This window comes from Phalangium opilio, unplaced genomic scaffold (genome assembly GCF_054372755.1).
Source record: "Phalangium opilio isolate 3A_F unplaced genomic scaffold, DU_Popi_V2 ptg000105l_1, whole genome shotgun sequence".
Classification (NCBI taxonomy): Eukaryota; Metazoa; Arthropoda; class Arachnida; order Opiliones; family Phalangiidae; genus Phalangium; species Phalangium opilio.
In genome coordinates, this window is record NW_028324207.1 from 8,453,779 (window position 1) to 8,472,453 (window position 18,675).

The window sequence follows — 18,675 nt, forward strand, 5'->3', positions numbered from 1 at the left end:
CAAATAAAAGTACAATCGTTATCCCAGCTGGGGATCGAACCCAGGACCTTTGGATTAGGAGTCCAATGTGCTATCCACTACACTACTGGGGCACGTTTGTTACTTCGATAAAGAGTTTTCCGAATTCATAAACAATTTCATATTTCAAATAAAACTACAATCGTTATCCCAGCTGGGGATCGAACCCAGGACCTTTGGATTAGGAGTCCAATGTGCTATCCACTACACTACTGGGGCACGTCTGTTACTTCGATAAAGAGTTTTCCGAAATCATAAACAATTTCATATTTCGAATAAAAGTACATTCGTTATCCCAGCTGGGGATCGAACCCAGGACCTTTGGATTAGGAGTCCAATGTGCTATCCACTACACTACTGGGGCACGTCTGTTACTTCGATAAAGAGTTTTCCGAAATCATAAACAATTTCATATTTCAAATAAAAGTACAATCGTTATCCCAGCTGGGGATCGAACCCAGGACCTTTGGATTAGGAGTCCAATGTGCTATCCACTACACTACTGGGACAAGTTTGAACGCTTGTCCAAGAGTTTTCCGAATTCATAAACAATTTCATATTTCAAATAAAAGTACAATCGTTATCCCAGCTGGGGATCGAACCCAGGACCTTTGGATTAGGAGTCCAATGTGCTATCCACTACACTACTGGGACACGTTTGTTATTTTTTCCAAGATCTTTCCGAATTCATAAACAATTTCATATTTCAAATAACAGTACAATCGTTATCCCAGCTGGGGATCGAACCTAGGACCTTACGATTTGGAGTCCAATGTGCTATCCACTACACTACTGGGACACGCTTGTTACTTTGCCAAAGAGTTTTCCGAATTCATAAACCATTTCATATTTCAAATAAAAGTACAATTGTTATCCCAGCTGGGGATCGAACCCAGGACTTTTGGATTAGGAGTCCAATGTGCTATCCACTACACTACTAAGACACGTTTGTTAATTTGTCCAAGAGTTTTATGAATTCATAAACAATTTCATATTTCAAATAAAAGAACAACCTTTATCCCAGCTGGGGATCGAACCCAGGAGCTTTGGATAAGGAGTCCAATGTGCTATCCACTACACTACTGGGACAAGTTTGAACCCTTGTCCAAGAGTTTTCCGAATTCATAAACAATTTCATATTTCAAATAAAAGTACAATCGTTATCCCAGCTGGGGATCGAACCCAGGACCTTTGGATTAGGAGTCCAATGTGCTATCCACTACACTACTGGGACACGTTTGTTATTTTGTCCAAGATCTTTCCGAATTCATAAACAATTTCATATTTCAAATAAAAGTACAATCGTTATCCCAGCTGGGGATCGAACCCAGGACCTTTGGATTAGGAGTCCAATGTGCTATCCACTACACTACTGGGGCACGTTTGTTACTTCGATAAAGAGTTTTCCGAATTCATAAACAATTTCATATTTCAAATAAAAGTACAATCGTTATCCCAGCTGGGGATCGAACCCAGGACCTTTGGATTAGGAGTCCAATGTGCTATCCACTACACTACTGGGGCACGTTTGTTACTTCGATAAAGAGTTTTCCGAATTCATAAACAATTTCATATTTCAAATAAAACTACAATCGTTATCCCAGCTGGGGATCGAACCCAGGACCTTTGGATTAGGAGTCCAATGTGCTATCCACTACACTACTGGGGCACGTCTGTTACTTCGATAAAGAGTTTTCCGAAATCATAAACAATTTCATATTTCAAATAAAAGTACATTCGTTATCCCAGCTGGGGATCGAACCCAGGACCTTTGGATTAGGAGTCCAATGTGCTATCCACTACACTACTGGGACACGTTTGTACGCTTGTCCAAGAGTTTTCAGAATTCATAAACAATTTCATATTTCAAATAAAAGTACAATCGTTATCCCAGCTGGGGATCGAACCCAGGACCTTTGGATTAGGAGTCCAATGTGCTATCCACTACACTACTAAGACACGTTTGTTAATTTGTCCAAGAGTTTTATGAATTCATAAACAATTTCATATTTCAAATAAAAGAACAACCTTTATCCCAGCTGGGGATCGAACCCAGGAGCTTTGGATAAGGAGTCCAATGTGCTATCCACTACACTACTGGGACAAGTTTGAACCCTTGTCCAAGAGTTTTCCGAATTCATAAACAATTTCATATTTCAAATAAAAGTACAATCGTTATCCCAGCTGGGGATCGAACCCAGGACCTTTGGATTAGGAGTCCAATGTGCTATCCACTACACTACTGGGACACGTTTGTTATTTTGTCCAAGATCTTTCCGAATTCATAAACAATTTCATATTTCAAATAAAAGTACAATCGTTATCCCAGCTGGGGATCGAACCCAGGACCTTTGGATTAGGAGTCCAATGTGCTATCCACTACACTACTGGGGCACGTTTGTTACTTCGATAAAGAGTTTTCCGAATTCATAAACAATTTCATATTTCAAATAAAAGTACAATCGTTATCCCAGCTGGGGATCGAACCCAGGACCTTTGGATTAGGAGTCCAATGTGCTATCCACTACACTACTGGGGCACGTTTGTTACTTCGATAAAGAGTTTTCCGAATTCATAAACAATTTCATATTTCAAATAAAACTACAATCGTTATCCCAGCTGGGGATCGAACCCAGGACCTTTGGATTAGGAGTCCAATGTGCTATCCACTACACTACTGGGGCACGTCTGTTACTTCGATAAAGAGTTTTCCGAAATCATAAACAATTTCATATTTCAAATAAAAGTACATTCGTTATCCCAGCTGGGGATCGAACCCAGGACCTTTGGATTAGGAGTCCAATGTGCTATCCACTACACTACTGGGACACGTTTGTACGCTTGTCCAAGAGTTTTCAGAATTCATAAACCATTTCATATTTCAAATAAAAGTACAATCGTTATCCCAGCTGGGGATCGAACCCAGGACCTTTGGATTAGGAGTCCAATGTGCTATCCACTACACTACTGGGACACGTTTGTACGCTTGTCCAAGAGTTTTCAGAATTCATAAACAATTTCATATTTCAAATAAAACTACAATCGTTATCCCAGCTGGGGATCGAACCCAGGACCTTTGGATTAGGAGTCCAATGTGCTATCCACTACACTACTGGGGCACGTCTGTTACTTCGATAAAGAGTTTTCCGAAATCATAAACAATTTCATATTTCAAATAAAAGTACATTCGTTATCCCAGCTGGGGATCGAACCCAGGACCTTTGGATTAGGAGTCCAATGTGCTATCCACTACACTACTGGGACACGTTTGTACGCTTGTCCAAGAGTTTTCAGAATTCATAAACAATTTCATATTTCAAATAAAAGTACAATCGTTATCCCAGCTGGGGATCGAACCCAGGACCTTTGGATTAGGAGTCCAATGTGCTATCCACTACACTACTAAGACACGTTTGTTAATTTGTCCAAGAGTTTTATGAATTCATAAACAATTTCATATTTCAAATAAAAGAACAACCTTTATCCCAGCTGGGGATCGAACCCAGGAGCTTTGGATAAGGAGTCCAATGTGCTATCCACTACACTACTGGGACAAGTTTGAACCCTTGTCCAAGAGTTTTCCGAATTCATAAACAATTTCATATTTCAAATAAAAGTACAATCGTTATCCCAGCTGGGGATCGAACCCAGGACCTTTGGATTAGGAGTCCAATGTGCTATCCACTACACTACTGGGACACGTTTGTTATTTTGTCCAAGATCTTTCCGAATTCATAAACAATTTCATATTTCAAATAAAAGTACAATCGTTATCCCAGCTGGGGATCGAACCCAGGACCTTTGGATTAGGAGTCCAATGTGCTATCCACTACACTACTGGGGCACGTTTGTTACTTCGATAAAGAGTTTTCCGAATTCATAAACAATTTCATATTTCAAATAAAAGTACAATCGTTATCCCAGCTGGGGATCGAACCCAGGACCTTTGGATTAGGAGTCCAATGTGCTATCCACTACACTACTGGGGCACGTTTGTTACTTCGATAAAGAGTTTTCCGAATTCATAAACAATTTCATATTTCAAATAAAACTACAATCGTTATCCCAGCTGGGGATCGAACCCAGGACCTTTGGATTAGGAGTCCAATGTGCTATCCACTACACTACTGGGGCACGTCTGTTACTTCGATAAAGAGTTTTCCGAAATCATAAACAATTTCATATTTCAAATAAAAGTACATTCGTTATCCCAGCTGGGGATCGAACCCAGGACCTTTGGATTAGGAGTCCAATGTGCTATCCACTACACTACTGGGACACGTTTGTACGCTTGTCCAAGAGTTTTCAGAATTCATAAACAATTTCATATTTCAAATAAAAGTACAATCGTTATCCCAGCTGGGGATCGAACCCAGGACCTTTGGATTAGGAGTCCAATGTGCTATCTACTACACTACTGGGACACGTTTGAACGCTTGTGAAAGAGTTTTCCGAATTCATAAACAATTTCATATTTCAAATGAAAGTACAATCGTTATCCCAGCTGGGGATCGAACCCAGGACCTTTGGATTAGGAGTCCAATGTGCTATCCACTACACTACTGGGACAAGTTTGAACGCTTGTCCAAGAGTTTTCCGAATTCATAAACAATTTCATATTTCAAATAAAAGTACAATCGTTATCCCAGCTGGGGATCGAACCCAGGACCTTTGGATTAGGAGTCCAATGTGCTATCCACTACACTACTGGTACACGTTTGTTATTTTGTCCAAGATCTTTCCGAATTCATAAACAATTTCATATTTCAAATAAAAGTACAATCGTTATCCCAGCTGGGGATCGAACCCAGGACCTTTGATTAGGAGTCCAATGTGCTATCCACTACACTACTGGGACACGTTTGTACGCTTGTCCAAGAGTTTTCAGAATTCATTAACAATTTCATATTTCAAATAAAAGTACAATCGTTATCCCAGCTGGGGATCGAACCCAGGACCTTTGGATTAGGAGTCCAATGTGCTATCCACTACACTACTGGGGCACGTTTGTTACTTCGATAAAGAGTTTTCCGAATTCATAAACAATTTCATATTTCAAATAAAAGTACAATCGTTATCCCAGCTGGGGATCGAACCCAGGACCTTTGGATTAGGAGTCCAATGTGCTATCCACTACACTACTGGGGCACGTTTGTTACCTCGATAAAGAGTTTTCCGAATTCATAAACAATTTCATATTTCAAATAAAAGTACAATCGTTATCCCAGCTGGGGATCGAACCCAGGACCTTTGGATTAGGAGTCCAATGTGCTATCCACTACACTACTGGGGCACGTCTGTTACTTCGATAAAGAGTTTTCCGAAATCATAAACAATTTCATATTTCAAATAAAAGTACAATCGTTATCCCAGCTGGGGATCGAACCCAGGACCTTTGGATTAGGAGTCCAATGTGCTATCCACTACACTACTGGGACACGTTTGTACGCTTGTCCAAGAGTTTTCAGAATTCATAAACAATTTCATATTTCAAATAAAAGTACAATCGTTATCCCAGCTGGGGATCGAACCCAGGACCTTTGGATTAGGAGTCCAATGTGCTATCTACTACACTACTGGGACACGTTTGAACGCTTGTGAAAGAGTTTTCCGAATTCATAAACAATTTCATATTTCAAATGAAAGTACAATCGTTATCCCAGCTGGGGATCGAACCCAGGACCTTTGGATTAGGAGTCCAATGTGCTATCCACTACACTACTGGGACACGTTTGTTATTTTGTCCAAGATCTTTCCGAATTCAGAAACAATTTCATATTTCAAATAAAAGTACAATCGTTATCCCAGCTGGGGATCGAACCCAGGACCTTTGGATTAGGAGTCCAATGTGCTATCCACTACACTACTGGGGCACGTTTGTTACTTCGATAAAGAGTTTTCCGAATTCATAAACAATTTCATATTTCAAATAAAAGTACAATCGTTATCCCAGCTGGGGATCGAACCCAGGACCTTTGGATTAGGAGTCCAATGTGCTATCCACTACACTACTGGGGCACGTTTGTTACTTCGATAAAGAGTTTTCCGAATTCATAAACAATTTCATATTTCAAATAAAACTACAATCGTTATCCCAGCTGGTGATCGAACCCAGGACCTTTGGATTAGGAGTCCAATGTGCTATCCACTACACTACTGGGGCACGTCTGTTACTTCGATAAAGAGTTTTCCGAAATCATAAACAATTTCATATTTCAAATAAAAGTACATTCGTTATCCCAGCTGGGGATCGAACCCAGGACCTTTGGATTAGGAGTCCAATGTGCTATCCACTACACTACTGGGACACGTTTGTACGCTTGTCCAAGAGTTTTCAGAATTCATAAACAATTTCATATTTCAAATAAAAGTACAATCGTTATCCCAGCTGGGGATCGAACCCAGGACCTTTGGATTAGGAGTCCAATGTGCTATCCACTACACTACTGGGGCACGTTTGTTACTTCGATAAAGAGTTTTCCGAATTCATAAACAATTTCATATTTCAAATAAAACTACAATCGTTATCCCAGCTGGGGATCGAACCCAGGACCTTTGGATTAGGAGTCCAATGTGCTATCCACTACACTACTGGGGCACGTCTGTTACTTCGATAAAGAGTTTTCCGAAATCATAAACAATTTCATATTTCAAATAAAAGTACAATCGTTATCCCAGCTGGGGATCGAACCCAGGACCTTTGGATTAGGAGTCCAATGTGCTATCCACTACACTACTGGGACACGTTTGTACGCTTGTCCAAGAGTTTTCAGAATTCATAAACAATTTCATATTTCAAATAAAAGTACAATCGTTATCCCAGCTGGGGATCGAACCCAGGACCTTTGGATTAGGAGTCCAATGTGCTATCTACTACACTACTGGGACACGTTTGAACGCTTGTGAAAGAGTTTTCCGAATTCATAAACAATTTCATATTTCAAATGAAAGTACAATCGTTATCCCAGCTGGGGATCGAACCCAGGACCTTTGGATTAGGAGTCCAATGTGCTATCCACTACACTACTGGGACAAGTTTGAACGCTTGTCCAAGAGTTTTCCGAATTCATAAACAATTTCATATTTCAAATAAAAGTACAATCGTTATCCCAGCTGGGGATCGAACCCAGGACCTTTGGATTAGGAGTCCAATGTGCTATCCACTACACTACTGGTACACGTTTGTTATTTTGTCCAAGATCTTTCCGAATTCATAAACAATTTCATATTTCAAATAAAAGTACAATCGTTATCCCAGCTGGGGATCGAACCCAGGACCTTTGGATTAGGAGTCCAATGTGCTATCCACTACACTACTGGGACACGTTTGTTACTTCGATAAAGAGTTTTCCGAATTCATAAACAATTTCATATTTCAAATAAAACTACAATCGTTATCCCAGCTGGTGATCGAACCCAGGACCTTTGGATTAGGAGTCCAATGTGCTATCCACTACACTACTGGGGCACGTCTGTTACTTCGATAAAGAGTTTTCCGAAATCATAAACAATTTCATATTTCAAATAAAAGTACATTCGTTATCCCAGCTGGGGATCGAACCCAGGACCTTTGGATTAGGAGTCCAATGTGCTATCCACTACACTACTGGGACAAGTTTGAACCCTTGTCCAAGAGTTTTCCGAATTCATAAACAATTTCATATTTCAAATAAAAGTACAATCGTTATCCCAGCTGGGGATCGAACCCAGGACCTTTGGATTAGGAGTCCAATGTGCTATCCACTACACTACTGGGGCACGTTTGTTACTTCGATAAAGAGTTTTCCGAATTCATAAACAATTTCATATTTCAAATAAAACTACAATCGTTATCCCAGCTGGGGATCGAACCCAGGACCTTTGGATTAGGAGTCCAATGTGCTATCCACTACACTACTGGGGCACGTCTGTTACTTCGATAAAGAGTTTTCCGAAATCATAAACAATTTCATATTTCAAATAAAAGTACAATCGTTATCCCAGCTGGGGATCGAACCCAGGACCTTTGGATTAGGAGTCCAATGTGCTATCCACTACACTACTGGGACACGTTTGTACGCTTGTCCAAGAGTTTTCAGAATTCATAAACAATTTCATATTTCAAATAAAAGTACAATCGTTATCCCAGCTGGGGATCGAACCCAGGACCTTTGGATTAGGAGTCCAATGTGCTATCTACTACACTACTGGGACACGTTTGAACGCTTGTGAAAGAGTTTTCCGAATTCATAAACAATTTCATATTTCAAATGAAAGTACAATCGTTATCCCAGCTGGGGATCGAACCCAGGACCTTTGGATTAGGAGTCCAATGTGCTATCCACTACACTACTGGGACAAGTTTGAACGCTTGTCCAAGAGTTTTCCGAATTCATAAACAATTTCATATTTCAAATAAAAGTACAATCGTTATCCCAGCTGGGGATCGAACCCAGGACCTTTGGATTAGGAGTCCAATGTGCTATCCACTACACTACTGGTACACGTTTGTTATTTTGTCCAAGATCTTTCCGAATTCATAAACAATTTCATATTTCAAATAAAAGTACAATCGTTATCCCAGCTGGGGATCGAACCCAGGACCTTTGGATTAGGAGTCCAATGTGCTATCCACTACACTACTGGGACACGTTTGTACGCTTGTCCAAGAGTTTTCAGAATTCATTAACAATTTCATATTTCAAATAAAAGTACAATCGTTATCCCAGCTGGGGATCGAACCCAGGACCTTTGGATTAGGAGTCCAATGTGCTATCCACTACACTACTGGGGCACGTTTGTTACTTCGATAAAGAGTTTTCCGAATTCATAAACAATTTCATATTTCAAATAAAAGTACAATCGTTATCCCAGCTGGGGATCGAACCCAGGACCTTTGGATTAGGAGTCCAATGTGCTATCCACTACACTACTGGGGCACGTTTGTTACCTCGATAAAGAGTTTTCCGAATTCATAAACAATTTCATATTTCAAATAAAAGTACAATCGTTATCCCAGCTGGGGATCGAACCCAGGACCTTTGGATTAGGAGTCCAATGTGCTATCCACTACACTACTGGGGCACGTCTGTTACTTCGATAAAGAGTTTTCCGAAATCATAAACAATTTCATATTTCAAATAAAAGTACAATCGTTATCCCAGCTGGGGATCGAACCCAGGACCTTTGGATTAGGAGTCCAATGTGCTATCCACTACACTACTGGGACACGTTTGTACGCTTGTCCAAGAGTTTTCAGAATTCATAAACAATTTCATATTTCAAATAAAAGTACAATCGTTATCCCAGCTGGGGATCGAACCCAGGACCTTTGGATTAGGAGTCCAATGTGCTATCTACTACACTACTGGGACACGTTTGAACGCTTGTGAAAGAGTTTTCCGAATTCATAAACAATTTCATATTTCAAATGAAAGTACAATCGTTATCCCAGCTGGGGATCGAACCCAGGACCTTTGGATTAGGAGTCCAATGTGCTATCCACTACACTACTGGGACAAGTTTGAACGCTTGTCCAAGAGTTTTCCGAATTCATAAACAATTTCATATTTCAAATAAAAGTACAATCGTTATCCCATCTGGGGATCGAACCCAGGACCTTTGGATTAGGAGTCCATTGTGCTATCCACTACACTACTGGTACACGTTTGTTATTTTGTCCAAGATCTTTCCGAATTCATAAACAATTTCATATTTCAAATGAAAGTACAATCGTTATCCCAGCTGGGGATCGAACCCAGGACCTTTGGATTAGGAGTCCAATGTGCTATCCACTACACTACTGGGACACGTTTGTACGCTTGTCCAAGAGTTTTCAGAATTCATTAACAATTTCATATTTCAAATAAAAGTATAATCGTTATCCCAGCTGGGGATCGAACCCAGGACCTTTGGATTAGGAGTCCAATGTGCTATCCACTACACTACTGGGGCACGTTTGTTACTTCGATAAAGAGTTTTCCGAATTCATAAACAATTTCATATTTCAAATAAAAGTACAATCGTTATCCCAGCTGGGGATCGAACCCAGGACCTTTGGATTAGGAGTCCAATGTGCTATCCACTACACTACTGGGACACGTTTGTAAGCTTGTCCAAGAGTTTCAGAATTCATAAACAATTTCATATTTCAAATAAAAGTACAATCGTTATCCCAGCTGGGGATCGAACCCAGGACCTTTGGATTAGGAGTCCAATGTGCTACCCACTACACTACTGGGACACGTTTGTTATTTTGTCCAAGATCTTTCTGAATTCATAAACAATTTCATATTTCAAATAAAAGTACAATCGTTATCCCAGCTGGGGACCGAACCCAGGACCTTTGGATTAGGAGTCCAATGTGCTATCCACTACACTACTGGGACACGTTTGTACGCTTGTCCAAGAGTTTTCAGAATTCATAAACAATTTCATATTTCAAATAAAAGTACAATCGTTATCCCAGCTGGGGATCGAACCCAGGACCTTTGGATTAGGAGTCCAATGTGCTATCCACTACACTACAGGGACACGTTTGTTATTTTGTCCAAGATCTTTCCGAATTCATAAACAATTTCATATTTCAAATAAAAGTACAATCGTTATCCCAGCTGGGGATCGAACCCAGGACCTTACGATTAGGAGTCCAATGTGCTATCCACTACACTACTCGGACACGTTTGTTACTTTGCCAAAGAGTTTTCCGAATTCATAAACCATTTCATATTTCAAATAAAAGTACAATTGTTATCCCAGCTGGGGATCGAACCCAGGACCTTTGGATTAGGAGTCCAATGTGCTATCCACTACACTACTAAGACACGTTTGTTACTTTGATAAAGAGTTTTCCGAATTCATAAACAATTTCATATTTCAAATAAAAGAACAACCGTTATCCCAGCTGGGGATCGAACCCAGGACCTTTGGATTAGGAGTCCAATTTGCTATCCACTACACTACTGGGACACGTTTGTTACTTTGATAAAGAGTTTTCCGAATTCATAAACAATTTCATATTTCAAATAAAAGTACAATCGTTATCCCAGCTGGGGATCGAACCCAGGACCTTTGGATTAGGAGTCCAATGTGCTATCCACTACACTACTGGGACACGTTTGTACGCTTGTCCAAGAGTTTTCAGAATTCATAAACAATTTCATATTTCAAATAAAAGTACAATCGTTATCCCAGCTGGGGATCGAACCCAGGACCTTTGGATTAGGAGTCCAATGTGCTATCCACTACACTACTGGGACAAGTTTGAACGCTTGTCCAAGAGTTTTCCGAATTCATAAACAATTTCATATTTCAAATAAAAGTACAATCGTTATCCCAGCTGGGGATCGAACCCAGGACCTTTGGATTAGGAGTCCATTGTGCTATCCACTACACTACTGGTACACGTTTGTTATTTTGTCCAAGATCTTTCCGAATTCATAAACAATTTCATATTTCAAATGAAAGTACAATCGTTATCCCAGCTGGGGATCGAACCCAGGACCTTTGGATTAGGAGTCCAATGTGCTATCCACTACACTACTGGGACACGTTTGTACGCTTGTCCAAGAGTTTTCAGAATTCATTAACAATTTCATATTTCAAATAAAAGTATAATCGTTATCCCAGCTGGGGATCGAACCCAGGACCTTTGGATTAGGAGTCCAATGTGCTATCCACTACACTACTGGGGCACGTTTGTTACTTCGATAAAGAGTTTTCCGAATTCATAAACAATTTCATATTTCAAATAAAAGTACAATCGTTATCCCAGCTGGGGATCGAACCCAGGACCTTTGGATTAGGAGTCCAATGTGCTATCCACTACACTACTGGGACACGTTTGTAAGCTTGTCCAAGAGTTTCAGAATTCATAAACAATTTCATATTTCAAATAAAAGTACAATCGTTATCCCAGCTGGGGATCGAACCCAGGACCTTTGGATTAGGAGTCCAATGTGCTACCCACTACACTACTGGGACACGTTTGTTATTTTGTCCAAGATCTTTCTGAATTCATAAACAATTTCATATTTCAAATAAAAGTACAATCGTTATCCCAGCTGGGGACCGAACCCAGGACCTTTGGATTAGGAGTCCAATGTGCTATCCACTACACTACTGGGACACGTTTGTTACTTTGATAAAGAGTTTTCCGAATTCATAAACAATTTCATATTTCAAATAAAAGTACAATCGTTATCCCAGCTGGGGATCGAACCCAGGACCTTTGGATTAGGAGTCCAATGTGCTATCCACTACACTACAGGGACACGTTTGTTATTTTGTCCAAGATCTTTCCGAATTCATAAACAATTTCATATTTCAAATAAAAGTACAATCGTTATCCCAGCTGGGGATCGAACCCAGGACCTTACGATTAGGAGTCCAATGTGCTATCCACTACACTACTCGGACACGTTTGTTACTTTGCCAAAGAGTTTTCCGAATTCATAAACCATTTCATATTTCAAATAAAAGTACAATTGTTATCCCAGCTGGGGATCGAACCCAGGACCTTTGGATTAGGAGTCCAATGTGCTATCCACTACACTACTAAGACACGTTTGTTACTTTGATAAAGAGTTTTCCGAATTCATAAACAATTTCATATTTCAAATAAAAGAACAACCCTTATCCCAGCTGGGGATCGAACCCAGGACCTTTGGATTAGGAGTCCAATGTGCTATCCACTACACTACTGGGACACGTTTGTTACTTTGATAAAGAGTTTTCCGAATTCATAAACAATTTCATATTTCAAATAAAAGTACAATCGTTATCCCAGCTGGGGATCGAACCCAGGACCTTTGGATTAGGAGTCCAATGTGCTATCCACTACACTACTGGGACACGTTTGTACGCTTGTCCAAGAGTTTTCAGAATTCATAAACAATTTCATATTTCAAATAAAAGTACAATCTTTTCCCAGCTGGGGATCGAACCCAGGACCTTTGGATTAGGAGTCCAATGTGCTATCCACTACACTACTGGGACACGTTTGTTATTTTGTCCAAGATCTTTCCGAATTCATAAACAATTTCATATTTCAAATGAAAGTAAAATCGTTATCCCAGCTGGGGATCGAACCCAGGACCTTTGGATTAGGAGTCCAATGTGCTATCCACTACACTACTGGGACAAGTTTGAACGCTTGTCCAAGAGTTTTCCGAATTCATAAACAATTTCATATTTCACATAAAAGTACAATCGTTATCCCAGCTGGGGATCGAACCCAGGACCTTTGGATTAGGAGTCCAATGTGCTATCCACTACACTACTAAGACACGTTTGTTATTTTGTCCAAGAGTTTTATGGATTCATAAACAATTTCATCTTTCAAATAAAAGAACAACCGTTATCCCAGCTGGGGATCGAACCCAGGAGCTTTGGATTAGGAGTCCAATGTGCTATCCACTACACTACTGGGACACGTTTGTTATTTTGTCCAAGATCTTTCCGAATTCATAAACAATTTCATATTTCAAATAAAAGTACAATCGTTATCCCAGCTGGGGATCGAACCCAGGACCTTTGGATTAGGAGTCCAATGTGCTATCCACTACACTACTGGGACACGTTTGTACGCTTGTCCAAGAGTTTTCAGAATTCATAAACAATTTCATATTTCAAATAAAAGTACAATCGTTATCCCAGCTGGGGATCGAACCCAGGACCTTTGGATTAGGAGTCCAATGTGCTATCCACTACACTACTGGGACACGTTTGTTAATTTGTCCAAGATCTTTCCGAATTCATAAACAATTTCATATTTCAAATAAAAGTACAATCGTTATCCCAGCTGGGGATCGAACCCAGGACCTTTGGATTAGGAGTCCAATGTGCTATCCACTACACTACTGGGACACGTTTGAACGCTTGTGAAAGAGTTTTCCGAATTCATAAACAATTTCATATTTCAAATGAAAGTACAATCGTTATCCCAGCTGGGGATCGAACCCAGGACCTTTGGATTAGGAGTCCAATGTGCTATCCACTACACTACTGGGACAAGTTTGAACGCTTGTCCAAGAGTTTTCCGAATTCATAAACAATTTCATATTTCAAATAAAAGAACAACCGTTATCCCAGCTGGGGATCGAACCCAGGAGCTTTGGATTAGGAGTCCAATGTGCTATCCACTACACTACTGGGACACGTTTGTTATTTTGTCCAAGATCTTTCCGAATTCATAAACAATTTCATATTTCAAATAAAAGTACAATCGTTATCCCAGCTGGGGATCGAATCCAGGACCTTTGGATTAGGAGTCCAATGTGCTATCCACTACACTACTGGGACACATTTCTTGCTTTGATAAAGAGTTTTCCGAATTCATAAACAATTTCATATTTCAAATAAAAGAACAACCGTTATCCCAGCTGGGGATCGAACCCAGGACCTTTGGATTAGGCGTCCAATGTGCTATCCACTACACTACTGGGACACGTTTGTTACTTTGATAAAGAGTTTTCCGAATTCATAAACAATTTCATATTTCAAATAAAAGTACAATCGTTATCCCAGCTGGGGATCGAACCCAGGACCTTTGGATTAGGAGTCCAATGTGCTATCCACTACACTACTGGGACACGTTTGTACGCTTGTCCAAGAGTTTTCAGAATTCATAAACAATTTCATATTTCAAATAAAAGTACAATCGTTATCCCAGCTGGGGATCGAACCCAGGACCTTTGGATTAGGAGTCCAATGTGCTATCCACTACACTACTGGGACACGTTTGTTATTTTGTCCAAGATCTTTCCGAATTCATAAACAATTTCATATTTCAAATGAAAGTACAATCGTTATCCCAGCTGGGGATCGAACCCAGGACCTTTGGAATAGGAGTCCAATGTGCTATCCACTACACTACTGGGACAAGTTTGAACGCTTGTCCAAGAGTTTTCCGAATTCATAAACAATTTCATATTTCAAATAAAAGTACAATCGTTATCCCAGCTGGGGATCGAACCTAGGACCTTTGGATTAGGAGTCCAATGTGCTATCCACTACACTACTGGGACACGTTTGTTATTTTGTCCAAGATCTTTCCGAATTCATAAACAATTTCATATTTCAAATAAAAGTACAATCGTTATCCCAGCTGGGGATCGAACCCAGGACCTTACGATTAGGAGTCCAATGTGCTATCCACTACACTACTGGGACACGTTTGTTACTTTGCCAAAGAGTTTTCCGAATTCATAAACCATTTCATATTTCAAATAAAAGTACAATTGTTATCCCAGCTGGGGATCGAACCCAGGACCTTTGGATTAGGAGTCCACTGTGCTATCCACTACACTACTAAGACACGTTTGTTATTTAGTCCAAGAGTTTTATGAATTCATAAACAATTTCATATTTCAAATAAAAGAACAACCGTTATCCCAGCTGGGGATCGAACCCAGGACCTTTGGATTAGGAGTCCAATGTGCTATCCACTACACTACTGGGACACGTTTGTTACTTTGCCAAAGAGTTTTCCGAATTCATAAACAATTTCATATTTGAAATAAAAGTACAATCGTTATCCCAGCTGGGGATCGAACCCAGGACCTTTGGATTAGGAGTCCAATGTGCTATCCACTACACTACTGGGACACGTTTGAACGGTTGTGAAAGAGTTTTCCGAATTCATAAACAATTTCATATTTCAAATGAAAGTACAATCGTTATCCCAGCTGGGGATCGAACCCAGGACCTTTGGATTAGGAGTCCAATGTGCTATCCACTACACTACTGGGACAAGTTTGAACGCTTGTCCAAGAGTTTTCCGAATTCATAAACAATTTCATATTTCAAATAAAAGTACAATCGTTATCCCAGCTGGGGATCGAACCCAGGACCTTTGGATTAGGAGTCCAATGTGCTATCCACTACACTACTGGGACACGTTTGTTACTTTGCCAAAGAGTTTTCCGAATTCATAAACAATTTCATATTTCAAATAAAAGTACAATCGTTATCCCAGCTGGGGATCGAACCCAGGACCTTTGGATTAGGAGCCCAATGTGCTATCCACTACACTACTGGGACACGTTTGTTATTTTGTCCAAGATCTTTCCGAATTCATAAACAATTTCATATTTCAAATAAAAGTACAATCGTTATCCCAGCTGGGGATCGAACCCAGGACCTTTGGATTAGGAGTCCAATGTGCTATCCACTACACTACTGGGACACGTTTGTACGCTTGTCCAAGAGTTTTCAGAATTCATAAACAATTTCATATTTCAAATAAAAGTACAATCGTTATCCCAGCTGGGGATCGAACCCAGGACCTTTGGATTAGGAGTCCAATGTGCTATCCACTACACTACTGGGACACGTTTGTTATTTTGTCCAAGATCTTTCCGAATTCATAAACAATTTCATATTTCAAATAAAAGTACAATCGTTATCCCAGCTGGGGATCGAACCCAGGACCTTTGGATTAGGAGTCCAATGTGCTATCCACTACACTACTGGGACACGTTTGTTATTTTGTCCAAGATCTTTCCGAATTCATAAACAATTTCATATTTCAAATAAAAGTACAATCGTTATCCCAGCTGGGGATCGAGACCAGGACCTTTGGATTAGGAGTCCAATGTGCTATCCACTACACTACTGGGACACGTTTGTACGCTTGTCCAAGAGTTTTCAGAATTCATAAACAATTTCATATTTCAAATAAAAGTACAATCGTTATCCCAGCTGGGGATCGAACCCAGGACCTTTGGATTAGGAGTCCAATGTGCTATCCACTACACTACTGGGACACGTTGGAACGCGTGTGAAAGAGTTTTCCGAATTCATAAACAATTTCATATTTCAAATGAAAGTACAATCGTTATCCCAGCTGGGGATCGAACCCAGGACCTTTGGATTAGGAGTCCAATGTGCTATCCACTACACTACTGGGACAAGTTTGAACGCTTGTCCAAGAGTTTTCCGAATTCATAAACAATTTCATATTTCAAATAAAAGTACAATAGTTATCCCAGCTGGGGATCGAACCCAGGACCTTTGGATTAGGAGTCCAATGTGCTATCCACTACACTACTGGGACACGTTTGAACGGTTGTGAAAGAGTTTTCCGAATTCATAAACAATTTCATATTTCAAATGAAAGTACAATCGTTATCCCAGCTGGGGATCGAACCCAGGACCTTTGGATTAGGAGTCCAATGTGCTATCCACTACACTACTGGGACAAGTTTGAACGCTTGTCCAAGAGTTTTCCGAATTCATAAACAATTTCATATTTCAAATAAAAGTACAATCGTTATCCCAGCTGGGGATCGAACCCAGGACCTTTGGATTAGGAGTCCAATGTGCTATCCACTACACTACTGGGACACGTTTGTTATTTTGTCCAAGATCTTTCCGAATTCATAAACAATTTCATATTTCAAATAAAAGCACTATCGTTATCCCAGCTGGGGATCGAACCCAGGACCTTACGATTAGGAGTCCAATGTGCTATCCACTACACTACTGGGACACGTTTGTTACTTTGCCAAAGAGTTTTCCGAATTCATAAACCATTTCATATTTCAAATAAAAGTACAATTGTTATCCCAGCTGGGGATCGAACCCAGGACCTTTGGATTAGGAGTCCAATGTGCTATCCACTACACTACTAAGACACGTTTGTTATTTTGTCCAAGAGTTTTATGAATTCATAAACAATTTCATATTTCAAATAAAAGAACAACCGTTATCCCAGCTGGGGATCGAACCCAGGAGCTTTGGATTAGGAGTCCAATGTGCTATCCACTACACTACTGGGACACGTTTGTTATTTTGTCCAAGATCTTTCCGAATTTATAAACAATTTCATATTTCAAATAAAAGTACAATCGTTATCCCAGCTGGGGATCGAACCCAGGACCTTTGGATTAGGAGTCCAATGTGCTATCCACTACACTACTGGGACACGTTGGTACGCTTGTCCAAGAGTTTTCAGAATTCATAAACAATTTCAAATTTCAAATAAAAGTACAATCGTTATCCCAGCTGGGGATCGAACCCAGGACCTTTGGATTAGGAGTCCAATGTGCTATCCACTACACTACTGGGACACGTTTGTTATCTTGTCCAAGATCTTTCCGAATTCATAAACAATTTCATATTTCAAATAAAAGTACAATCGTTATCCCAGCTGGGGATCGAACCCAGGACCTTTGGATTAGGAGTCCAATGTGCTATCCACTACACTACTGGGACACGTTTGTACGCTTGTCCAAGAGTTTTCAGAATTCATAAACAATTTCATATTTCAAATGAAAGTACAATCGTTATCCCAGCTGGGGATCGAACCCAGGACCTTTGGATTAGGAGTCCAATGTGCTATCCACTACACAACTGGGACACGTTTGTTACTTTGCCAAAGAGTTTTCCGAATTCATAAACAATTTCATATTTCAAATAAAAGTACAATCGTTATCCCAGCTGGGGATCGAACCCAGGACCTTTGGATTAGGAGTCCACTGTGCTATCCACTACACTACTGGGACACGTTTGTTATTTTGTCCAAGATCTTTCCGAATTCATAAACTATTTCATATTTCAAATAAAAGTACAATCGTTATCCCAGCTGGGGATCGAACCCAGGACCTTACGATTAGGAGTCCAATGTGCTATCCACTACACTACTGGGACACGTTTGTTACTTTGCCAAAGAGTTTT

The 18,675-nt window shown here is 40.0% G+C and overlaps 127 non-coding genes across 127 annotated transcripts; all 127 read right to left on the reverse strand.

Moving 5' to 3' along the window:
- Nucleotides 1–19: 19 nt before the first annotated feature.
- On the reverse strand, nucleotides 20–92 carry TRNAR-CCU (transfer RNA arginine (anticodon CCU)). Its single transcript has one exon. It is a non-coding gene; the product is annotated as a tRNA-Arg (tRNA).
- Nucleotides 93–164: 72 nt separating this feature from the next.
- TRNAR-CCU (transfer RNA arginine (anticodon CCU)) lies at nucleotides 165–237 on the reverse strand. Its single transcript has one exon. It is a non-coding gene; the product is annotated as a tRNA-Arg (tRNA).
- Nucleotides 238–309: 72 nt separating this feature from the next.
- On the reverse strand, nucleotides 310–382 carry TRNAR-CCU (transfer RNA arginine (anticodon CCU)). Its single transcript has one exon. It is a non-coding gene; the product is annotated as a tRNA-Arg (tRNA).
- Nucleotides 383–454: 72 nt separating this feature from the next.
- TRNAR-CCU (transfer RNA arginine (anticodon CCU)) lies at nucleotides 455–527 on the reverse strand. Its single transcript has one exon. It is a non-coding gene; the product is annotated as a tRNA-Arg (tRNA).
- Nucleotides 528–599: 72 nt separating this feature from the next.
- On the reverse strand, nucleotides 600–672 carry TRNAR-CCU (transfer RNA arginine (anticodon CCU)). Its single transcript has one exon. It is a non-coding gene; the product is annotated as a tRNA-Arg (tRNA).
- Nucleotides 673–889: 217 nt separating this feature from the next.
- TRNAR-CCU (transfer RNA arginine (anticodon CCU)) lies at nucleotides 890–962 on the reverse strand. The gene has a single exon. It is a non-coding gene; the product is annotated as a tRNA-Arg (tRNA).
- Nucleotides 963–1,034: 72 nt separating this feature from the next.
- Nucleotides 1,035–1,107, reverse strand: TRNAR-CCU (transfer RNA arginine (anticodon CCU)). The gene has a single exon. It is a non-coding gene; the product is annotated as a tRNA-Arg (tRNA).
- A 72-nt stretch (nucleotides 1,108–1,179) lies between these two features.
- On the reverse strand, nucleotides 1,180–1,252 carry TRNAR-CCU (transfer RNA arginine (anticodon CCU)). Its single transcript has one exon. It is a non-coding gene; the product is annotated as a tRNA-Arg (tRNA).
- Nucleotides 1,253–1,324: 72 nt separating this feature from the next.
- TRNAR-CCU (transfer RNA arginine (anticodon CCU)) lies at nucleotides 1,325–1,397 on the reverse strand. The gene has a single exon. It is a non-coding gene; the product is annotated as a tRNA-Arg (tRNA).
- A 72-nt stretch (nucleotides 1,398–1,469) lies between these two features.
- TRNAR-CCU (transfer RNA arginine (anticodon CCU)) lies at nucleotides 1,470–1,542 on the reverse strand. Its single transcript has one exon. It is a non-coding gene; the product is annotated as a tRNA-Arg (tRNA).
- A 72-nt stretch (nucleotides 1,543–1,614) lies between these two features.
- TRNAR-CCU (transfer RNA arginine (anticodon CCU)) lies at nucleotides 1,615–1,687 on the reverse strand. Its single transcript has one exon. It is a non-coding gene; the product is annotated as a tRNA-Arg (tRNA).
- Nucleotides 1,688–1,759: 72 nt separating this feature from the next.
- Nucleotides 1,760–1,832, reverse strand: TRNAR-CCU (transfer RNA arginine (anticodon CCU)). The gene has a single exon. It is a non-coding gene; the product is annotated as a tRNA-Arg (tRNA).
- A 72-nt stretch (nucleotides 1,833–1,904) lies between these two features.
- TRNAR-CCU (transfer RNA arginine (anticodon CCU)) lies at nucleotides 1,905–1,977 on the reverse strand. The gene has a single exon. It is a non-coding gene; the product is annotated as a tRNA-Arg (tRNA).
- Nucleotides 1,978–2,049: 72 nt separating this feature from the next.
- TRNAR-CCU (transfer RNA arginine (anticodon CCU)) lies at nucleotides 2,050–2,122 on the reverse strand. Its single transcript has one exon. It is a non-coding gene; the product is annotated as a tRNA-Arg (tRNA).
- A 72-nt stretch (nucleotides 2,123–2,194) lies between these two features.
- TRNAR-CCU (transfer RNA arginine (anticodon CCU)) lies at nucleotides 2,195–2,267 on the reverse strand. The gene has a single exon. It is a non-coding gene; the product is annotated as a tRNA-Arg (tRNA).
- Nucleotides 2,268–2,339: 72 nt separating this feature from the next.
- Nucleotides 2,340–2,412, reverse strand: TRNAR-CCU (transfer RNA arginine (anticodon CCU)). Its single transcript has one exon. It is a non-coding gene; the product is annotated as a tRNA-Arg (tRNA).
- A 72-nt stretch (nucleotides 2,413–2,484) lies between these two features.
- TRNAR-CCU (transfer RNA arginine (anticodon CCU)) lies at nucleotides 2,485–2,557 on the reverse strand. Its single transcript has one exon. It is a non-coding gene; the product is annotated as a tRNA-Arg (tRNA).
- Nucleotides 2,558–2,629: 72 nt separating this feature from the next.
- Nucleotides 2,630–2,702, reverse strand: TRNAR-CCU (transfer RNA arginine (anticodon CCU)). The gene has a single exon. It is a non-coding gene; the product is annotated as a tRNA-Arg (tRNA).
- Nucleotides 2,703–2,774: 72 nt separating this feature from the next.
- Nucleotides 2,775–2,847, reverse strand: TRNAR-CCU (transfer RNA arginine (anticodon CCU)). Its single transcript has one exon. It is a non-coding gene; the product is annotated as a tRNA-Arg (tRNA).
- Nucleotides 2,848–2,919: 72 nt separating this feature from the next.
- On the reverse strand, nucleotides 2,920–2,992 carry TRNAR-CCU (transfer RNA arginine (anticodon CCU)). Its single transcript has one exon. It is a non-coding gene; the product is annotated as a tRNA-Arg (tRNA).
- A 72-nt stretch (nucleotides 2,993–3,064) lies between these two features.
- TRNAR-CCU (transfer RNA arginine (anticodon CCU)) lies at nucleotides 3,065–3,137 on the reverse strand. Its single transcript has one exon. It is a non-coding gene; the product is annotated as a tRNA-Arg (tRNA).
- A 72-nt stretch (nucleotides 3,138–3,209) lies between these two features.
- Nucleotides 3,210–3,282, reverse strand: TRNAR-CCU (transfer RNA arginine (anticodon CCU)). The gene has a single exon. It is a non-coding gene; the product is annotated as a tRNA-Arg (tRNA).
- A 72-nt stretch (nucleotides 3,283–3,354) lies between these two features.
- TRNAR-CCU (transfer RNA arginine (anticodon CCU)) lies at nucleotides 3,355–3,427 on the reverse strand. Its single transcript has one exon. It is a non-coding gene; the product is annotated as a tRNA-Arg (tRNA).
- Nucleotides 3,428–3,499: 72 nt separating this feature from the next.
- On the reverse strand, nucleotides 3,500–3,572 carry TRNAR-CCU (transfer RNA arginine (anticodon CCU)). The gene has a single exon. It is a non-coding gene; the product is annotated as a tRNA-Arg (tRNA).
- A 72-nt stretch (nucleotides 3,573–3,644) lies between these two features.
- TRNAR-CCU (transfer RNA arginine (anticodon CCU)) lies at nucleotides 3,645–3,717 on the reverse strand. The gene has a single exon. It is a non-coding gene; the product is annotated as a tRNA-Arg (tRNA).
- Nucleotides 3,718–3,789: 72 nt separating this feature from the next.
- Nucleotides 3,790–3,862, reverse strand: TRNAR-CCU (transfer RNA arginine (anticodon CCU)). Its single transcript has one exon. It is a non-coding gene; the product is annotated as a tRNA-Arg (tRNA).
- Nucleotides 3,863–3,934: 72 nt separating this feature from the next.
- On the reverse strand, nucleotides 3,935–4,007 carry TRNAR-CCU (transfer RNA arginine (anticodon CCU)). Its single transcript has one exon. It is a non-coding gene; the product is annotated as a tRNA-Arg (tRNA).
- A 72-nt stretch (nucleotides 4,008–4,079) lies between these two features.
- TRNAR-CCU (transfer RNA arginine (anticodon CCU)) lies at nucleotides 4,080–4,152 on the reverse strand. Its single transcript has one exon. It is a non-coding gene; the product is annotated as a tRNA-Arg (tRNA).
- A 72-nt stretch (nucleotides 4,153–4,224) lies between these two features.
- On the reverse strand, nucleotides 4,225–4,297 carry TRNAR-CCU (transfer RNA arginine (anticodon CCU)). The gene has a single exon. It is a non-coding gene; the product is annotated as a tRNA-Arg (tRNA).
- A 72-nt stretch (nucleotides 4,298–4,369) lies between these two features.
- On the reverse strand, nucleotides 4,370–4,442 carry TRNAR-CCU (transfer RNA arginine (anticodon CCU)). The gene has a single exon. It is a non-coding gene; the product is annotated as a tRNA-Arg (tRNA).
- Nucleotides 4,443–4,514: 72 nt separating this feature from the next.
- On the reverse strand, nucleotides 4,515–4,587 carry TRNAR-CCU (transfer RNA arginine (anticodon CCU)). The gene has a single exon. It is a non-coding gene; the product is annotated as a tRNA-Arg (tRNA).
- Nucleotides 4,588–4,659: 72 nt separating this feature from the next.
- TRNAR-CCU (transfer RNA arginine (anticodon CCU)) lies at nucleotides 4,660–4,732 on the reverse strand. Its single transcript has one exon. It is a non-coding gene; the product is annotated as a tRNA-Arg (tRNA).
- Nucleotides 4,733–4,804: 72 nt separating this feature from the next.
- TRNAR-CCU (transfer RNA arginine (anticodon CCU)) lies at nucleotides 4,805–4,876 on the reverse strand. Its single transcript has one exon. It is a non-coding gene; the product is annotated as a tRNA-Arg (tRNA).
- Nucleotides 4,877–4,948: 72 nt separating this feature from the next.
- Nucleotides 4,949–5,021, reverse strand: TRNAR-CCU (transfer RNA arginine (anticodon CCU)). Its single transcript has one exon. It is a non-coding gene; the product is annotated as a tRNA-Arg (tRNA).
- Nucleotides 5,022–5,093: 72 nt separating this feature from the next.
- On the reverse strand, nucleotides 5,094–5,166 carry TRNAR-CCU (transfer RNA arginine (anticodon CCU)). Its single transcript has one exon. It is a non-coding gene; the product is annotated as a tRNA-Arg (tRNA).
- Nucleotides 5,167–5,238: 72 nt separating this feature from the next.
- On the reverse strand, nucleotides 5,239–5,311 carry TRNAR-CCU (transfer RNA arginine (anticodon CCU)). The gene has a single exon. It is a non-coding gene; the product is annotated as a tRNA-Arg (tRNA).
- A 72-nt stretch (nucleotides 5,312–5,383) lies between these two features.
- TRNAR-CCU (transfer RNA arginine (anticodon CCU)) lies at nucleotides 5,384–5,456 on the reverse strand. Its single transcript has one exon. It is a non-coding gene; the product is annotated as a tRNA-Arg (tRNA).
- Nucleotides 5,457–5,528: 72 nt separating this feature from the next.
- Nucleotides 5,529–5,601, reverse strand: TRNAR-CCU (transfer RNA arginine (anticodon CCU)). The gene has a single exon. It is a non-coding gene; the product is annotated as a tRNA-Arg (tRNA).
- Nucleotides 5,602–5,673: 72 nt separating this feature from the next.
- On the reverse strand, nucleotides 5,674–5,746 carry TRNAR-CCU (transfer RNA arginine (anticodon CCU)). Its single transcript has one exon. It is a non-coding gene; the product is annotated as a tRNA-Arg (tRNA).
- Nucleotides 5,747–5,818: 72 nt separating this feature from the next.
- TRNAR-CCU (transfer RNA arginine (anticodon CCU)) lies at nucleotides 5,819–5,891 on the reverse strand. The gene has a single exon. It is a non-coding gene; the product is annotated as a tRNA-Arg (tRNA).
- Nucleotides 5,892–5,963: 72 nt separating this feature from the next.
- TRNAR-CCU (transfer RNA arginine (anticodon CCU)) lies at nucleotides 5,964–6,036 on the reverse strand. The gene has a single exon. It is a non-coding gene; the product is annotated as a tRNA-Arg (tRNA).
- Nucleotides 6,037–6,108: 72 nt separating this feature from the next.
- On the reverse strand, nucleotides 6,109–6,181 carry TRNAR-CCU (transfer RNA arginine (anticodon CCU)). The gene has a single exon. It is a non-coding gene; the product is annotated as a tRNA-Arg (tRNA).
- Nucleotides 6,182–6,253: 72 nt separating this feature from the next.
- Nucleotides 6,254–6,326, reverse strand: TRNAR-CCU (transfer RNA arginine (anticodon CCU)). The gene has a single exon. It is a non-coding gene; the product is annotated as a tRNA-Arg (tRNA).
- A 72-nt stretch (nucleotides 6,327–6,398) lies between these two features.
- TRNAR-CCU (transfer RNA arginine (anticodon CCU)) lies at nucleotides 6,399–6,471 on the reverse strand. Its single transcript has one exon. It is a non-coding gene; the product is annotated as a tRNA-Arg (tRNA).
- Nucleotides 6,472–6,543: 72 nt separating this feature from the next.
- TRNAR-CCU (transfer RNA arginine (anticodon CCU)) lies at nucleotides 6,544–6,616 on the reverse strand. The gene has a single exon. It is a non-coding gene; the product is annotated as a tRNA-Arg (tRNA).
- Nucleotides 6,617–6,688: 72 nt separating this feature from the next.
- On the reverse strand, nucleotides 6,689–6,761 carry TRNAR-CCU (transfer RNA arginine (anticodon CCU)). The gene has a single exon. It is a non-coding gene; the product is annotated as a tRNA-Arg (tRNA).
- Nucleotides 6,762–6,833: 72 nt separating this feature from the next.
- On the reverse strand, nucleotides 6,834–6,906 carry TRNAR-CCU (transfer RNA arginine (anticodon CCU)). Its single transcript has one exon. It is a non-coding gene; the product is annotated as a tRNA-Arg (tRNA).
- Nucleotides 6,907–6,978: 72 nt separating this feature from the next.
- Nucleotides 6,979–7,051, reverse strand: TRNAR-CCU (transfer RNA arginine (anticodon CCU)). Its single transcript has one exon. It is a non-coding gene; the product is annotated as a tRNA-Arg (tRNA).
- Nucleotides 7,052–7,123: 72 nt separating this feature from the next.
- Nucleotides 7,124–7,196, reverse strand: TRNAR-CCU (transfer RNA arginine (anticodon CCU)). The gene has a single exon. It is a non-coding gene; the product is annotated as a tRNA-Arg (tRNA).
- Nucleotides 7,197–7,268: 72 nt separating this feature from the next.
- Nucleotides 7,269–7,341, reverse strand: TRNAR-CCU (transfer RNA arginine (anticodon CCU)). The gene has a single exon. It is a non-coding gene; the product is annotated as a tRNA-Arg (tRNA).
- Nucleotides 7,342–7,413: 72 nt separating this feature from the next.
- Nucleotides 7,414–7,486, reverse strand: TRNAR-CCU (transfer RNA arginine (anticodon CCU)). Its single transcript has one exon. It is a non-coding gene; the product is annotated as a tRNA-Arg (tRNA).
- Nucleotides 7,487–7,558: 72 nt separating this feature from the next.
- TRNAR-CCU (transfer RNA arginine (anticodon CCU)) lies at nucleotides 7,559–7,631 on the reverse strand. The gene has a single exon. It is a non-coding gene; the product is annotated as a tRNA-Arg (tRNA).
- Nucleotides 7,632–7,703: 72 nt separating this feature from the next.
- On the reverse strand, nucleotides 7,704–7,776 carry TRNAR-CCU (transfer RNA arginine (anticodon CCU)). The gene has a single exon. It is a non-coding gene; the product is annotated as a tRNA-Arg (tRNA).
- A 72-nt stretch (nucleotides 7,777–7,848) lies between these two features.
- TRNAR-CCU (transfer RNA arginine (anticodon CCU)) lies at nucleotides 7,849–7,921 on the reverse strand. Its single transcript has one exon. It is a non-coding gene; the product is annotated as a tRNA-Arg (tRNA).
- Nucleotides 7,922–7,993: 72 nt separating this feature from the next.
- TRNAR-CCU (transfer RNA arginine (anticodon CCU)) lies at nucleotides 7,994–8,066 on the reverse strand. Its single transcript has one exon. It is a non-coding gene; the product is annotated as a tRNA-Arg (tRNA).
- A 72-nt stretch (nucleotides 8,067–8,138) lies between these two features.
- TRNAR-CCU (transfer RNA arginine (anticodon CCU)) lies at nucleotides 8,139–8,211 on the reverse strand. The gene has a single exon. It is a non-coding gene; the product is annotated as a tRNA-Arg (tRNA).
- A 72-nt stretch (nucleotides 8,212–8,283) lies between these two features.
- TRNAR-CCU (transfer RNA arginine (anticodon CCU)) lies at nucleotides 8,284–8,356 on the reverse strand. Its single transcript has one exon. It is a non-coding gene; the product is annotated as a tRNA-Arg (tRNA).
- A 72-nt stretch (nucleotides 8,357–8,428) lies between these two features.
- TRNAR-CCU (transfer RNA arginine (anticodon CCU)) lies at nucleotides 8,429–8,501 on the reverse strand. Its single transcript has one exon. It is a non-coding gene; the product is annotated as a tRNA-Arg (tRNA).
- A 72-nt stretch (nucleotides 8,502–8,573) lies between these two features.
- Nucleotides 8,574–8,646, reverse strand: TRNAR-CCU (transfer RNA arginine (anticodon CCU)). Its single transcript has one exon. It is a non-coding gene; the product is annotated as a tRNA-Arg (tRNA).
- Nucleotides 8,647–8,718: 72 nt separating this feature from the next.
- Nucleotides 8,719–8,791, reverse strand: TRNAR-CCU (transfer RNA arginine (anticodon CCU)). Its single transcript has one exon. It is a non-coding gene; the product is annotated as a tRNA-Arg (tRNA).
- A 72-nt stretch (nucleotides 8,792–8,863) lies between these two features.
- TRNAR-CCU (transfer RNA arginine (anticodon CCU)) lies at nucleotides 8,864–8,936 on the reverse strand. The gene has a single exon. It is a non-coding gene; the product is annotated as a tRNA-Arg (tRNA).
- A 72-nt stretch (nucleotides 8,937–9,008) lies between these two features.
- Nucleotides 9,009–9,081, reverse strand: TRNAR-CCU (transfer RNA arginine (anticodon CCU)). The gene has a single exon. It is a non-coding gene; the product is annotated as a tRNA-Arg (tRNA).
- A 72-nt stretch (nucleotides 9,082–9,153) lies between these two features.
- On the reverse strand, nucleotides 9,154–9,226 carry TRNAR-CCU (transfer RNA arginine (anticodon CCU)). Its single transcript has one exon. It is a non-coding gene; the product is annotated as a tRNA-Arg (tRNA).
- Nucleotides 9,227–9,298: 72 nt separating this feature from the next.
- Nucleotides 9,299–9,371, reverse strand: TRNAR-CCU (transfer RNA arginine (anticodon CCU)). Its single transcript has one exon. It is a non-coding gene; the product is annotated as a tRNA-Arg (tRNA).
- A 72-nt stretch (nucleotides 9,372–9,443) lies between these two features.
- Nucleotides 9,444–9,516, reverse strand: TRNAR-CCU (transfer RNA arginine (anticodon CCU)). Its single transcript has one exon. It is a non-coding gene; the product is annotated as a tRNA-Arg (tRNA).
- A 217-nt stretch (nucleotides 9,517–9,733) lies between these two features.
- On the reverse strand, nucleotides 9,734–9,806 carry TRNAR-CCU (transfer RNA arginine (anticodon CCU)). Its single transcript has one exon. It is a non-coding gene; the product is annotated as a tRNA-Arg (tRNA).
- A 72-nt stretch (nucleotides 9,807–9,878) lies between these two features.
- TRNAR-CCU (transfer RNA arginine (anticodon CCU)) lies at nucleotides 9,879–9,951 on the reverse strand. The gene has a single exon. It is a non-coding gene; the product is annotated as a tRNA-Arg (tRNA).
- A 72-nt stretch (nucleotides 9,952–10,023) lies between these two features.
- TRNAR-CCU (transfer RNA arginine (anticodon CCU)) lies at nucleotides 10,024–10,096 on the reverse strand. Its single transcript has one exon. It is a non-coding gene; the product is annotated as a tRNA-Arg (tRNA).
- A 71-nt stretch (nucleotides 10,097–10,167) lies between these two features.
- TRNAR-CCU (transfer RNA arginine (anticodon CCU)) lies at nucleotides 10,168–10,240 on the reverse strand. The gene has a single exon. It is a non-coding gene; the product is annotated as a tRNA-Arg (tRNA).
- A 72-nt stretch (nucleotides 10,241–10,312) lies between these two features.
- On the reverse strand, nucleotides 10,313–10,385 carry TRNAR-CCU (transfer RNA arginine (anticodon CCU)). The gene has a single exon. It is a non-coding gene; the product is annotated as a tRNA-Arg (tRNA).
- A 72-nt stretch (nucleotides 10,386–10,457) lies between these two features.
- On the reverse strand, nucleotides 10,458–10,530 carry TRNAR-CCU (transfer RNA arginine (anticodon CCU)). The gene has a single exon. It is a non-coding gene; the product is annotated as a tRNA-Arg (tRNA).
- A 72-nt stretch (nucleotides 10,531–10,602) lies between these two features.
- Nucleotides 10,603–10,675, reverse strand: TRNAR-CCU (transfer RNA arginine (anticodon CCU)). Its single transcript has one exon. It is a non-coding gene; the product is annotated as a tRNA-Arg (tRNA).
- A 72-nt stretch (nucleotides 10,676–10,747) lies between these two features.
- Nucleotides 10,748–10,820, reverse strand: TRNAR-CCU (transfer RNA arginine (anticodon CCU)). The gene has a single exon. It is a non-coding gene; the product is annotated as a tRNA-Arg (tRNA).
- Nucleotides 10,821–10,892: 72 nt separating this feature from the next.
- Nucleotides 10,893–10,965, reverse strand: TRNAR-CCU (transfer RNA arginine (anticodon CCU)). The gene has a single exon. It is a non-coding gene; the product is annotated as a tRNA-Arg (tRNA).
- A 72-nt stretch (nucleotides 10,966–11,037) lies between these two features.
- On the reverse strand, nucleotides 11,038–11,110 carry TRNAR-CCU (transfer RNA arginine (anticodon CCU)). Its single transcript has one exon. It is a non-coding gene; the product is annotated as a tRNA-Arg (tRNA).
- Nucleotides 11,111–11,182: 72 nt separating this feature from the next.
- On the reverse strand, nucleotides 11,183–11,255 carry TRNAR-CCU (transfer RNA arginine (anticodon CCU)). The gene has a single exon. It is a non-coding gene; the product is annotated as a tRNA-Arg (tRNA).
- A 72-nt stretch (nucleotides 11,256–11,327) lies between these two features.
- TRNAR-CCU (transfer RNA arginine (anticodon CCU)) lies at nucleotides 11,328–11,400 on the reverse strand. The gene has a single exon. It is a non-coding gene; the product is annotated as a tRNA-Arg (tRNA).
- A 72-nt stretch (nucleotides 11,401–11,472) lies between these two features.
- On the reverse strand, nucleotides 11,473–11,545 carry TRNAR-CCU (transfer RNA arginine (anticodon CCU)). The gene has a single exon. It is a non-coding gene; the product is annotated as a tRNA-Arg (tRNA).
- Nucleotides 11,546–11,617: 72 nt separating this feature from the next.
- TRNAR-CCU (transfer RNA arginine (anticodon CCU)) lies at nucleotides 11,618–11,690 on the reverse strand. The gene has a single exon. It is a non-coding gene; the product is annotated as a tRNA-Arg (tRNA).
- Nucleotides 11,691–11,762: 72 nt separating this feature from the next.
- TRNAR-CCU (transfer RNA arginine (anticodon CCU)) lies at nucleotides 11,763–11,835 on the reverse strand. Its single transcript has one exon. It is a non-coding gene; the product is annotated as a tRNA-Arg (tRNA).
- A 71-nt stretch (nucleotides 11,836–11,906) lies between these two features.
- On the reverse strand, nucleotides 11,907–11,979 carry TRNAR-CCU (transfer RNA arginine (anticodon CCU)). The gene has a single exon. It is a non-coding gene; the product is annotated as a tRNA-Arg (tRNA).
- A 72-nt stretch (nucleotides 11,980–12,051) lies between these two features.
- Nucleotides 12,052–12,124, reverse strand: TRNAR-CCU (transfer RNA arginine (anticodon CCU)). The gene has a single exon. It is a non-coding gene; the product is annotated as a tRNA-Arg (tRNA).
- Nucleotides 12,125–12,196: 72 nt separating this feature from the next.
- TRNAR-CCU (transfer RNA arginine (anticodon CCU)) lies at nucleotides 12,197–12,269 on the reverse strand. The gene has a single exon. It is a non-coding gene; the product is annotated as a tRNA-Arg (tRNA).
- Nucleotides 12,270–12,341: 72 nt separating this feature from the next.
- On the reverse strand, nucleotides 12,342–12,414 carry TRNAR-CCU (transfer RNA arginine (anticodon CCU)). The gene has a single exon. It is a non-coding gene; the product is annotated as a tRNA-Arg (tRNA).
- A 72-nt stretch (nucleotides 12,415–12,486) lies between these two features.
- On the reverse strand, nucleotides 12,487–12,559 carry TRNAR-CCU (transfer RNA arginine (anticodon CCU)). Its single transcript has one exon. It is a non-coding gene; the product is annotated as a tRNA-Arg (tRNA).
- A 72-nt stretch (nucleotides 12,560–12,631) lies between these two features.
- TRNAR-CCU (transfer RNA arginine (anticodon CCU)) lies at nucleotides 12,632–12,704 on the reverse strand. The gene has a single exon. It is a non-coding gene; the product is annotated as a tRNA-Arg (tRNA).
- A 72-nt stretch (nucleotides 12,705–12,776) lies between these two features.
- TRNAR-CCU (transfer RNA arginine (anticodon CCU)) lies at nucleotides 12,777–12,849 on the reverse strand. The gene has a single exon. It is a non-coding gene; the product is annotated as a tRNA-Arg (tRNA).
- Nucleotides 12,850–12,920: 71 nt separating this feature from the next.
- Nucleotides 12,921–12,993, reverse strand: TRNAR-CCU (transfer RNA arginine (anticodon CCU)). The gene has a single exon. It is a non-coding gene; the product is annotated as a tRNA-Arg (tRNA).
- A 72-nt stretch (nucleotides 12,994–13,065) lies between these two features.
- On the reverse strand, nucleotides 13,066–13,138 carry TRNAR-CCU (transfer RNA arginine (anticodon CCU)). The gene has a single exon. It is a non-coding gene; the product is annotated as a tRNA-Arg (tRNA).
- A 72-nt stretch (nucleotides 13,139–13,210) lies between these two features.
- On the reverse strand, nucleotides 13,211–13,283 carry TRNAR-CCU (transfer RNA arginine (anticodon CCU)). The gene has a single exon. It is a non-coding gene; the product is annotated as a tRNA-Arg (tRNA).
- A 72-nt stretch (nucleotides 13,284–13,355) lies between these two features.
- TRNAR-CCU (transfer RNA arginine (anticodon CCU)) lies at nucleotides 13,356–13,428 on the reverse strand. The gene has a single exon. It is a non-coding gene; the product is annotated as a tRNA-Arg (tRNA).
- Nucleotides 13,429–13,500: 72 nt separating this feature from the next.
- On the reverse strand, nucleotides 13,501–13,573 carry TRNAR-CCU (transfer RNA arginine (anticodon CCU)). The gene has a single exon. It is a non-coding gene; the product is annotated as a tRNA-Arg (tRNA).
- Nucleotides 13,574–13,645: 72 nt separating this feature from the next.
- On the reverse strand, nucleotides 13,646–13,718 carry TRNAR-CCU (transfer RNA arginine (anticodon CCU)). The gene has a single exon. It is a non-coding gene; the product is annotated as a tRNA-Arg (tRNA).
- Nucleotides 13,719–13,790: 72 nt separating this feature from the next.
- TRNAR-CCU (transfer RNA arginine (anticodon CCU)) lies at nucleotides 13,791–13,863 on the reverse strand. The gene has a single exon. It is a non-coding gene; the product is annotated as a tRNA-Arg (tRNA).
- A 72-nt stretch (nucleotides 13,864–13,935) lies between these two features.
- On the reverse strand, nucleotides 13,936–14,008 carry TRNAR-CCU (transfer RNA arginine (anticodon CCU)). Its single transcript has one exon. It is a non-coding gene; the product is annotated as a tRNA-Arg (tRNA).
- Nucleotides 14,009–14,080: 72 nt separating this feature from the next.
- Nucleotides 14,081–14,153, reverse strand: TRNAR-CCU (transfer RNA arginine (anticodon CCU)). The gene has a single exon. It is a non-coding gene; the product is annotated as a tRNA-Arg (tRNA).
- A 72-nt stretch (nucleotides 14,154–14,225) lies between these two features.
- On the reverse strand, nucleotides 14,226–14,298 carry TRNAR-CCU (transfer RNA arginine (anticodon CCU)). The gene has a single exon. It is a non-coding gene; the product is annotated as a tRNA-Arg (tRNA).
- Nucleotides 14,299–14,370: 72 nt separating this feature from the next.
- On the reverse strand, nucleotides 14,371–14,443 carry TRNAR-CCU (transfer RNA arginine (anticodon CCU)). Its single transcript has one exon. It is a non-coding gene; the product is annotated as a tRNA-Arg (tRNA).
- Nucleotides 14,444–14,515: 72 nt separating this feature from the next.
- On the reverse strand, nucleotides 14,516–14,588 carry TRNAR-CCU (transfer RNA arginine (anticodon CCU)). Its single transcript has one exon. It is a non-coding gene; the product is annotated as a tRNA-Arg (tRNA).
- Nucleotides 14,589–14,660: 72 nt separating this feature from the next.
- Nucleotides 14,661–14,733, reverse strand: TRNAR-CCU (transfer RNA arginine (anticodon CCU)). The gene has a single exon. It is a non-coding gene; the product is annotated as a tRNA-Arg (tRNA).
- A 72-nt stretch (nucleotides 14,734–14,805) lies between these two features.
- On the reverse strand, nucleotides 14,806–14,878 carry TRNAR-CCU (transfer RNA arginine (anticodon CCU)). Its single transcript has one exon. It is a non-coding gene; the product is annotated as a tRNA-Arg (tRNA).
- A 72-nt stretch (nucleotides 14,879–14,950) lies between these two features.
- Nucleotides 14,951–15,023, reverse strand: TRNAR-CCU (transfer RNA arginine (anticodon CCU)). The gene has a single exon. It is a non-coding gene; the product is annotated as a tRNA-Arg (tRNA).
- Nucleotides 15,024–15,095: 72 nt separating this feature from the next.
- TRNAR-CCU (transfer RNA arginine (anticodon CCU)) lies at nucleotides 15,096–15,168 on the reverse strand. The gene has a single exon. It is a non-coding gene; the product is annotated as a tRNA-Arg (tRNA).
- Nucleotides 15,169–15,240: 72 nt separating this feature from the next.
- On the reverse strand, nucleotides 15,241–15,313 carry TRNAR-CCU (transfer RNA arginine (anticodon CCU)). Its single transcript has one exon. It is a non-coding gene; the product is annotated as a tRNA-Arg (tRNA).
- Nucleotides 15,314–15,385: 72 nt separating this feature from the next.
- TRNAR-CCU (transfer RNA arginine (anticodon CCU)) lies at nucleotides 15,386–15,458 on the reverse strand. The gene has a single exon. It is a non-coding gene; the product is annotated as a tRNA-Arg (tRNA).
- A 72-nt stretch (nucleotides 15,459–15,530) lies between these two features.
- TRNAR-CCU (transfer RNA arginine (anticodon CCU)) lies at nucleotides 15,531–15,603 on the reverse strand. Its single transcript has one exon. It is a non-coding gene; the product is annotated as a tRNA-Arg (tRNA).
- Nucleotides 15,604–15,675: 72 nt separating this feature from the next.
- Nucleotides 15,676–15,748, reverse strand: TRNAR-CCU (transfer RNA arginine (anticodon CCU)). Its single transcript has one exon. It is a non-coding gene; the product is annotated as a tRNA-Arg (tRNA).
- A 72-nt stretch (nucleotides 15,749–15,820) lies between these two features.
- On the reverse strand, nucleotides 15,821–15,893 carry TRNAR-CCU (transfer RNA arginine (anticodon CCU)). The gene has a single exon. It is a non-coding gene; the product is annotated as a tRNA-Arg (tRNA).
- Nucleotides 15,894–15,965: 72 nt separating this feature from the next.
- Nucleotides 15,966–16,038, reverse strand: TRNAR-CCU (transfer RNA arginine (anticodon CCU)). Its single transcript has one exon. It is a non-coding gene; the product is annotated as a tRNA-Arg (tRNA).
- A 72-nt stretch (nucleotides 16,039–16,110) lies between these two features.
- Nucleotides 16,111–16,183, reverse strand: TRNAR-CCU (transfer RNA arginine (anticodon CCU)). Its single transcript has one exon. It is a non-coding gene; the product is annotated as a tRNA-Arg (tRNA).
- A 72-nt stretch (nucleotides 16,184–16,255) lies between these two features.
- Nucleotides 16,256–16,328, reverse strand: TRNAR-CCU (transfer RNA arginine (anticodon CCU)). The gene has a single exon. It is a non-coding gene; the product is annotated as a tRNA-Arg (tRNA).
- A 72-nt stretch (nucleotides 16,329–16,400) lies between these two features.
- TRNAR-CCU (transfer RNA arginine (anticodon CCU)) lies at nucleotides 16,401–16,473 on the reverse strand. Its single transcript has one exon. It is a non-coding gene; the product is annotated as a tRNA-Arg (tRNA).
- Nucleotides 16,474–16,545: 72 nt separating this feature from the next.
- On the reverse strand, nucleotides 16,546–16,618 carry TRNAR-CCU (transfer RNA arginine (anticodon CCU)). The gene has a single exon. It is a non-coding gene; the product is annotated as a tRNA-Arg (tRNA).
- Nucleotides 16,619–16,690: 72 nt separating this feature from the next.
- Nucleotides 16,691–16,763, reverse strand: TRNAR-CCU (transfer RNA arginine (anticodon CCU)). Its single transcript has one exon. It is a non-coding gene; the product is annotated as a tRNA-Arg (tRNA).
- A 72-nt stretch (nucleotides 16,764–16,835) lies between these two features.
- Nucleotides 16,836–16,908, reverse strand: TRNAR-CCU (transfer RNA arginine (anticodon CCU)). The gene has a single exon. It is a non-coding gene; the product is annotated as a tRNA-Arg (tRNA).
- A 72-nt stretch (nucleotides 16,909–16,980) lies between these two features.
- On the reverse strand, nucleotides 16,981–17,053 carry TRNAR-CCU (transfer RNA arginine (anticodon CCU)). Its single transcript has one exon. It is a non-coding gene; the product is annotated as a tRNA-Arg (tRNA).
- Nucleotides 17,054–17,125: 72 nt separating this feature from the next.
- TRNAR-CCU (transfer RNA arginine (anticodon CCU)) lies at nucleotides 17,126–17,198 on the reverse strand. Its single transcript has one exon. It is a non-coding gene; the product is annotated as a tRNA-Arg (tRNA).
- A 72-nt stretch (nucleotides 17,199–17,270) lies between these two features.
- On the reverse strand, nucleotides 17,271–17,343 carry TRNAR-CCU (transfer RNA arginine (anticodon CCU)). Its single transcript has one exon. It is a non-coding gene; the product is annotated as a tRNA-Arg (tRNA).
- Nucleotides 17,344–17,415: 72 nt separating this feature from the next.
- On the reverse strand, nucleotides 17,416–17,488 carry TRNAR-CCU (transfer RNA arginine (anticodon CCU)). Its single transcript has one exon. It is a non-coding gene; the product is annotated as a tRNA-Arg (tRNA).
- Nucleotides 17,489–17,560: 72 nt separating this feature from the next.
- TRNAR-CCU (transfer RNA arginine (anticodon CCU)) lies at nucleotides 17,561–17,633 on the reverse strand. Its single transcript has one exon. It is a non-coding gene; the product is annotated as a tRNA-Arg (tRNA).
- A 72-nt stretch (nucleotides 17,634–17,705) lies between these two features.
- TRNAR-CCU (transfer RNA arginine (anticodon CCU)) lies at nucleotides 17,706–17,778 on the reverse strand. The gene has a single exon. It is a non-coding gene; the product is annotated as a tRNA-Arg (tRNA).
- Nucleotides 17,779–17,850: 72 nt separating this feature from the next.
- On the reverse strand, nucleotides 17,851–17,923 carry TRNAR-CCU (transfer RNA arginine (anticodon CCU)). Its single transcript has one exon. It is a non-coding gene; the product is annotated as a tRNA-Arg (tRNA).
- A 72-nt stretch (nucleotides 17,924–17,995) lies between these two features.
- On the reverse strand, nucleotides 17,996–18,068 carry TRNAR-CCU (transfer RNA arginine (anticodon CCU)). The gene has a single exon. It is a non-coding gene; the product is annotated as a tRNA-Arg (tRNA).
- Nucleotides 18,069–18,140: 72 nt separating this feature from the next.
- On the reverse strand, nucleotides 18,141–18,213 carry TRNAR-CCU (transfer RNA arginine (anticodon CCU)). Its single transcript has one exon. It is a non-coding gene; the product is annotated as a tRNA-Arg (tRNA).
- Nucleotides 18,214–18,285: 72 nt separating this feature from the next.
- TRNAR-CCU (transfer RNA arginine (anticodon CCU)) lies at nucleotides 18,286–18,358 on the reverse strand. The gene has a single exon. It is a non-coding gene; the product is annotated as a tRNA-Arg (tRNA).
- Nucleotides 18,359–18,430: 72 nt separating this feature from the next.
- Nucleotides 18,431–18,503, reverse strand: TRNAR-CCU (transfer RNA arginine (anticodon CCU)). Its single transcript has one exon. It is a non-coding gene; the product is annotated as a tRNA-Arg (tRNA).
- Nucleotides 18,504–18,575: 72 nt separating this feature from the next.
- Nucleotides 18,576–18,648, reverse strand: TRNAR-CCU (transfer RNA arginine (anticodon CCU)). Its single transcript has one exon. It is a non-coding gene; the product is annotated as a tRNA-Arg (tRNA).
- Between the last annotated feature and the right edge of the window lie 27 nt (nucleotides 18,649–18,675).